Below are 8,605 nucleotides of genomic sequence, written 5' to 3' on the forward strand. Positions count from 1 at the left end.
AGAAGTTTCCATTTGAAAAGTCAATGATTTAGATACTTGTGAAGATTGGGAAGGGGTGTGTGTGCGTGTGTGTGAGTGTGTGTGAGTGTGTGTGCGTGTGAGTGTGTGTGTGCGTGTGAGTGTGTGAGTGTGAGTGTGTGCATGCGTGTGTGTGAGTGTGTGTGTGTGTGCGTGTGAGTATGTGTGTGGGTGTGTGCGTGTGAGTGTGTGTGTGTGCGTGTGAGTGTGTGAGTGTGAGTGTGTGTGCGTGTGAGTGTGTGTGTGTGTGCGTGTGAGTGTGTGCATGCGTGTGTGTGTGAGAGTGTGTGTGTGCGTGTGAGTATGTGTGTGGGTGTGTGCGTGTGAGTGTGTGTGGGGTGTGGGTGTGTGTGTGTGAGTATGTGGGTGTGAGTGTGTGTGGGGTGTGGGTGTGTGTGTGTGAGTGTGTGTGCATGTGTGTGAGTGTGCGTGTGAGTGTGTGTGTGAGTGTGTGTGTGTTTGTGGGTGTGTGGGTGTGTGGGTGTGGGTGGGTGTGAGTGTGCGTGTGAGTGTGGGTGTGTGAGTGTGTACGTGTGTGTGAGTGTGTGTGTTTGTGTGTGTGTGTGAGTGTGTCTGTGTGTGTGTGTGTGTGTATGTGTGTGTTTTAGAGGGCCTTCTCTCCACTATAGAGAAATGCTTCTACTTGTGCTTTGAATATTAGAATTTTAAGGTAAGTACTTCCTTTTCGCACAGTGAGCCTATCGTTGATCATCAGGTGTGTAAGGCTCTTTCCATGGGACAGCGATAACATTCTGACATACTGAAGCACCGTGATCCATTCTTATCCTTGATGTGTGATGTGTTGTCTCCATTATCAAAATGCAAACTCTGAAGTGAGTTTTACCTGCTTACGTTTGGATCAGGAACTAACACAGTGTTAGGGCAATACAGGTTTTGATGGAGGTGCAACGTTTTAAGGGAATGGCGGTGGTGACATGATCACATATCAATTTTGACTTTTATATAGTATATGCTGCTTTCTGAGACAACAGATCCCTCCCATGTAATTTCAGTAGCATTTAGGGAGGAGCCATACTTAGCAATGACAGACATTTGGAAAATGTACATGCAAACACACACACACACACACTCGAGGAGAGAGAGAGGGGGAGAGAGAGAGAGAGAGCCCCAGGCCTGGAGCCCTGAGCTGGGCAGACGTGAAATGATTGAGGGCCTGTTTGTCTCATACTGACTTTGGCCTAGTCTTTGGAGTCTACTCTTTTCATCCTTCCCTAGCCAAACTCTATTTCTTGGAAAGCCTTCACAGGCTCTGGATTAGGTGGCAGAAAAGACTAAATGACAGCATTCCTTATACAAAGCTGTTTACGGTTTTAAAAGGAACAGAGCTTCTGCTCGTTGTGAACCGAGGGACCAGGACTCTACTCGTGTCATGTCACATTTAAGAAATCAGAAAGGTGACAAGAAACTCCAGCCACAGACCACAGAGCGACTCTCATAGGAGGCTGAGATCAGGGAGCCATGCCCAGTTCGGGGCAGGTATAAAAGCATGTTCAAGGAATCACTAAAATCAGACCGGTCTAGGCCTATACCCTAGTGACAAGAAACTATACAGGGTGCACCTGCACAGAATTCAGTGTTCTGGTGGGAACTTTGGAATTACCCGTGAAACTCAAGAGAAGACATTGAGAGCTTGCTGGCTCTTGAGGAAACAGTCTGAAATCAAATTTTGATCAAATGAGTGCTTCTCTCACTGACAATGTGCACACTTGGTGAACTCTGTTAACAGAGATAAGCAGAGAGAATGTACCTTGGGGGTGGGGGTGTCACTCATCGGCTGTTTGAAATTTAAAATGGGGAGAAGTATGACTCTATGCCCAATTCCTTGAATTCTCCCACCATGAAGAAAGATTCTATTATTTCAACATGAAGATACTTACATGATCTCCAACTTTGGGGAACTTCTCTGGAAGCTATTGGTGTTTCCAAAAACTGGGGCAGTCTGCAGCACTCCGTACAGAAGGCATATTGTGAATGGCGAGAGATCTCGTAATCTCCCTGGAGAATGGAAAGGCTGACGTGCTGTGTTCTTGAACCCACAATACTTCATTTCCTCATTCCTATGGTCCGCCTGATGAGCCCCCAAGCAGTGCTGATGGATTAGCAAGTCTCTTCTCCTGACTCCAATGGTCCATCATGGTTAGCTATGCTTAGCGTTACGGTCTTTTTAGTGGCTGTGTGTTTGCTTCCCTTCCCCCCTATCTTTTATGCATGCCTCCATGTGACACTTATTGATATCACTGTTGCTGAATTTGGGCAAGCTTCCAGAGAAGCTTGGAGTCGCTCTTACTTTTTCGTCCAATAAATTCATCTGTTAAGCATTGGGAGAAGAATTCTGGAAACTCCATCACTAGCTGGCAACCCTCACATTTCTTAGGAGAAGAAAAATCTTCAATCTAGTTGAAACCATATTTCTAATGTTGGAATGGGTTTAGGATAAAAATACATAGCACATTTGGGCACAGACCTTGATTTTTCAACGTACATCTTTTGTGTGTTAGAGACTGGTGATGCACATTGCCGCTCCTGGGGATCCGCCTTTTCTTAAGGCATTAAATTGGCTGCTCAGATGAATAACATACTACCACCTTGAATGGATGAGCTCATTAGCAATGACAAAATTTATGTGTGTGACATGGAGAAGGAAGGGGAAATTAAAACCTTATTTCACGCATATATGTCATGTTTACAAAAAGGAAAGAGAGACTTCCTTTGTTTGTCTAGCTGATGCTTCAGAGAGGAAAGGGAGGTGAGCTCTGGCTTTGGGCAGGTTCGGCTCCATGGCAAGTATTCCATACTGACAGTTCTTGCACCATTCAATGTATAAGCCGCTGAGAAATTTCATGGTTTGTCTTGGTTCTTTCTCAGGTCTTTTAACTTTCCTCTGTCCACTGCTAGTCTCATTTATCTTGGAAGTTACTATCCCCAGGCAATTCTTTAGCTTGAAGAACTCCAATCACTGTCTGTCCTTTTAACATATCGCTTTCCTAGCTTGAGGGTCCTTAAAATGAGATCCCTACACCAGCATCGGTGCTGGAGCCTGTTCAAGACGCACGGGTATGGGGGAACACTGTAGAGCTAATGGGTGGAACACTCTGCGATGTGTTTTAAACGGCACTCAGGGGGTTCTGACAGACACCCTGCTAGAAAGAAGACCCGAGGCTGTTCTTTGGCCTTAGTTCAAAATAGTGAAGAAGAAACCACAGAACAGATCCAACCAGCCAACTAGAGATGGAGCCTCCATCCCAAAGGTCAACAATCAACAGTTTCTCTCCAGAAACTGCTCCAGGACACCAGCCAGTCCCCAAACACTCCCACTCTGCTGCCACCAAACACTGTCTTCCCTCATTCATTATGCTACCACCTCTTGCTTTAATCAGAAAATGTCCTGAGATTTGTAACAGGAACTCTTCATTGCTTTGAAAGCTATGAATTTCATGTACTTTTTCCATATATATGATTAAATTTTCAGAATGATCATCATAAACTTGGGGCAGGTCAGCCTTTGTTTACTGAGAGAAGCTTTGCTGGTGTTGTCAATGCTTCTATGGGAGGGAGTTTTGAGGGTCAAAGTCTGTCTTATCCAAGATAAGAACTAAATATGGTTTAGAGTATTTATTTCATACTAAAATGGTGAAAAGAATTAAAAAGCAATTATCTATTAGAGTACAAATAACTATACATTAAGCAATGAGTAGTCACTGTAAAAAGTTGTTATCTAGTACTATTGAAAGAATATGGAGAGAAGTGAAGGCACAGTCTGGCACCTGTGCTAAATCATAGTCTTCTACAAGAGGAATCAAAGGGACAAAACAAGACGGAATTGGAAATAAAGATTCATGGGGCCCCAATGGACATTAGTTAGCTTTTAATGAAACTGAAGAAGTACTTGCTTGAAGAAGCTCACAGCTTGTTATCGATGAAGAGTTCAAGCCCCATCAGAAAAGATAGACTGTTATTTCATTACAGGTTCAAAACAGAAGGGAACTAATTATGACAGTGATGGTGGTGGTGAGAAAGTGTTGCAAAGAATCATGGGAGTCAAACCGTCTAAGGGTAAGCAGTCGTCTCTTAGACTAAAAAGAAAGGAGACCTCATAGCATATAATACATAGACAAGTTGAAGAGGGAAAGGAATTGGGAAATACTTTTGGGGAACTTGTTAGAGTGAAGCTGGAAAATAATTTGGAGTTGGGATCTCTAAAACCATGTCCAGGAGGTTAGATGGATTCCCGAAGATCCAATGTTGGCTTCAGTGTCCTGGTATAACTCTTGGATGCAACGATCCTTCCTTTGTTAATCCTACTAGTAACAAACTGGGTACTAACATGTGCCCACTTTTTCAATTCATAATATATAAGGCTCTTAGACCCATTGTTACCACATCTGAACTAAGGAATCGATCAGGTGAAGGAAAATTCGATGGTGAGACTATTGCTTTGCTAAGGAGAACCAAGGGTCTTCATTCCTCTCCCAGGCCACTGATGACAGAGAAGCCTACCATCTGTGAGGCAGAACCAGAAGCAGAACCCTGAATGAACTTTGAGCTTAGACTTCCCAGCCTTCAGGACAGAGAGAAAATAAGTTCCTGTTATTTCCGACAACCAGACCAAGGTACTTTGCTATGATAGCCAGAGGACTCAAGCAGTGTTGATAGCATCCGGGTTAGAACAACCATTTGTCATGAGGGTTCCATACACTGCAGGATACTTCGTGTGTCTTATTTACAATTAAGAAATGCCAATAGGATCATTCTGTCATATGTCAACCATTTTCTCTCACTTCTGTAAATATGTCTTAAGGTGAACAAGTTATTTCTGTTTCAGTAGAAGGTGCAAAATAAGCCTGTAAGCAGAAAATTCAGTGTTGTTTGTTTCTGGTATCTTAGTGACTGTAGGTGACGGTTTATACTTGCTGTGGGTCAGGAATGTGCTACAACAACAATCTCAATCTTCTTGCCAAGAAACCACGGCATTGGAATAAGGTCTTTGTAGGAAGAGAAATCCCTTGTCTTGTTACCAATTGACTATTGCACTGGGTGTCATTGAGAAAAACAAGAAGTGCCATGATATTGGCACTCACACAGTGAGCTCAAGGGCTGCCTAAGCTGCACAGTGAGATACTCTCTCAAATGCCAAGGGCTAGTATCTGGCTCAGTGGGACAGTCCTTGTTCAGCATTCACAAGGATGTGGGTTCTATTTCAGAGGGCTTGCATCCTGAGATAAATCAAAACAAAATACAAGGGAAGTCACTAAAGGAACATTTTGGTTAGTACTTGTCAAATCAATAAAGTCCTTTTATTTCTGATGTTGCTAACTACCTAGGAAAAAAGAATCCCTACATTTTACCATGAGTGTGACAGATTTATGATGAACTCTCATATGTGTTATTGTCTAAGGGAGCTGGTTTTCTCACCTTGGAATGGCTGTGTTATAGCCCTGGACACTTAATGGAGCTTCCCCGCCTGACAAATGCTGACTACATTCTTTATTTTGTTGCTCTGGACAATCTACATCTTTGTTTTGTACTGTCAGACTTTAATTTTACCCACTCAAAGCAGTTTCCATATGTAGATCCCCAGCAATGGGTACATTTATACATTTATTTACTTAGTAACCTGTAATTTTTTTTCTGTTTTATGATTTGTGTCACTTTTTGTAAATTGTACTTTCTTAAAGGAACTTGTCCAGTTGATGTAATTGACTACCTCCTGCAAGATCCCTTTTTGCCCCATGTTTGTTGTTTGATCTGTGTGGCATAGAAGGAAGGTTTATTTACCTCTTGGAATAATGAAGGCACAGCCCCCTCTGCAGAGGCTAAGGTCAGGAAGGTTTGTTTGAATTGCCTAGGGTCTCTTAGGCCTAAACTCAACTCTGATACAACAGGCACCTGCCCAGATGTCACCATGGAACATGAAGATTCACAGGAGATTAGTGCCATAGAAGAAGCCTTGTGTCATCTGCTTAGCACACATGGGGCAGGCAGGCAGGCAAGCTTGTGAGTCTAACTGGTCAGACCCTCCACCATTCCCAAGAACCAGCAGAAGGTGCTGCCGAAACAGAAACGACACCCGCAGATGTACTGATGTGGATGGAGTGGGATGGGAGATCGTGGGACCTCATGGGACCTCATGTAGATAAAGGGCTACAGACAACAAGGGGTGCTGAGAGCTGGACAAACAGTCTTCCTCAAGACCACACCAGCTGGTCATCCAATACGAAATCATCAGCCTTGAAACATACATAGGTACTGAGCACATTGCGTTTGTATAATAGAACACACACACACACACACACACATACACACACACGTATATGTGTAGCAACAATTGGAGAAGGGAGTTTGAAAGAGAGCAAGTGAGTACACAGGTACATTTAGGGGGAGGAAAGAGAAGGGGAAAATAATGTAATCAATTTACAACCTCAAAAAAAATCAAAAGAATGAAAACAAGAAATCAATGCCTATAAGTGAACATTCTTTTTAGAAGTTGCAGCTAGAATCCCTCTATCTTTTACGCGTGTAGATCTGAGGTGGCATCTCTTGCTACACCCCTGTCCATCCCCCTCTCCCCACCCCTCCCACTCTATCCTCCTCTCCTCTCTTTGATCAATCATTTTTTTAAAAATTACTTTATTGTAATGAACTCACAAATTAAATCATGACACAGCTAGATCAAGGTAGCCACTCAAACAAACACACATTTGTTCCCGGAATCTGAATTTCAATGAACTCCTGTCCACCCAGGATGGCCATTCTGAAGCTATGGGTTTCACACTTGCACTCTCAAGTACATTTTCATACACTTGTCCACCACGAGTGGTGGGGCCATTGACAGAGTTGTAACAACAACAACAACAACAACAACAACAACAAAAACTGCATGCTTATTTCTTCCTTCAGGGTTCATGAGTCCTTTCCTTGCATCCCGCCCATCATCATCAACGTTAGCCTTTTCTTGTTATAGCAAGCCCACACTCACTACTGTTTGCATGTAAGCATGCTCATTACAGACTACGACTGGCACAAGAGGGAGAACACGCACTGCTTGGTCTCTCGTAGTCTTCATCACCTCCCCTAATGCTATATATTCTTCAGTCCTCTGTGCTAAGTATTCATAAATTGTAATGCTTCTCTTTTAAATGATAGCTATTGTCTATTGATCTTCTAGCTGCCTGTTTCCAGCATCACTCATTCTGCTCTGATATTACTTCTATCTTTTGCTCTGGATTTTTTGTTTCCTCTTTTTATCCTGGCTTATTCAGCATATCCTGTCACCACAGCTGGTGTGCTTCTGGCTTCTGAAAAGCAAGTCAGATTATTGATGGATCACATCATTCTCGTTTCCTAACAGAGATATTATTGCTTTTTTTTTTTTAAAGATTCTCTCTCCTTTTTTAAAAGATTTATTTATTTAACGTATGATTGCTCTATCTGCATGTACACCTACATACCAGAAGAGGGCATCAGATCACACTATAGATGGTTATGAGCCACCATGTGATCGCTGGGGATTGAACTCAGGACCTTTGGATGAGCAGACAGTGCTCTTTACTGCTGAGTGGTCTCTCCAGCCCCTAACAGAGATATTAAAGCAATGAATTGAACTCTGGCACACACTACTCACATTCCTCTCGATGTTTGATACTATGTTTTCATTACTATTCACTTCATATTTTTAATGCTCTCTTTGCTCTCTTTGACCCATTGACTGTTTTGATGTATAGAGTTAATTTCCAAGTATTTGAAGATTTCTAACATGTTTTACTATGATCCACATTTAATCTTATATTATTGTAGTCTGAGAACATATATCTTATATCCACCTTGGCAAGTGCTTACACATTTGAAAATAATCCATTTGTTCGATGTTGTAGACATTGAATATTTTTCTGAAATGCCAACTAGTGAAGTCATTAGTAATATTCACACTTTTTATATAATTTCTGATTTCTCTATTTGTTTTATCCATTACTCAGAGAGGTGCCAAACATTAAATTTATGGCTTTTTAGATATTTTTCTTTCTATTCTTTTGGTTCTTGCCTTTCTAATTTTGAAATACTCTTTTTATTTTATGTGTTTTCATTTATTTTTTAATTTATTCTTCTCTTTTATGTTACACCACGATCTCAGTTTCCCCTCCCTCCCTTCTTTCCAAGCCATCTCCCCCTGGGTCCACTGCTCCTCTGTTTCCTGTCAGAAAAGAGCAGGCCTCCCAGAGATATCAACTGGACATGGAACAACAAGATGCAATAAAATAAAACTAAGCACACCCCCTCAGATCAATGCTGGATGAGACCGCCCAGAAAGAGGACATGGGTCTCAAGAGCAGGCAAAAGAGTCAGAGATACCCCCTCTCCCTCTGTTAGGGGGTCCCACACTTTTATAGCAGGTGTACACCCAGAAGAAACCTATTATGCATTCTGGATAATGATCTTCTTATCACTTTTTATAACTCTTGATCTCCAAATATTACTAGTGTGATAATTACTCTAGCGATACAACCTTTGTATACCTCGTGCTTAAATGTTTTATCTTCCTATGTGTGTTTCTGTACTATTATCTGTCTAG

The sequence above is a fragment of the Mus pahari genome, chromosome 5 (genome assembly GCF_900095145.1).
Source record: "Mus pahari chromosome 5, PAHARI_EIJ_v1.1, whole genome shotgun sequence".
In the NCBI taxonomy this organism is placed as follows: Eukaryota; Metazoa; Chordata; class Mammalia; order Rodentia; family Muridae; genus Mus; species Mus pahari.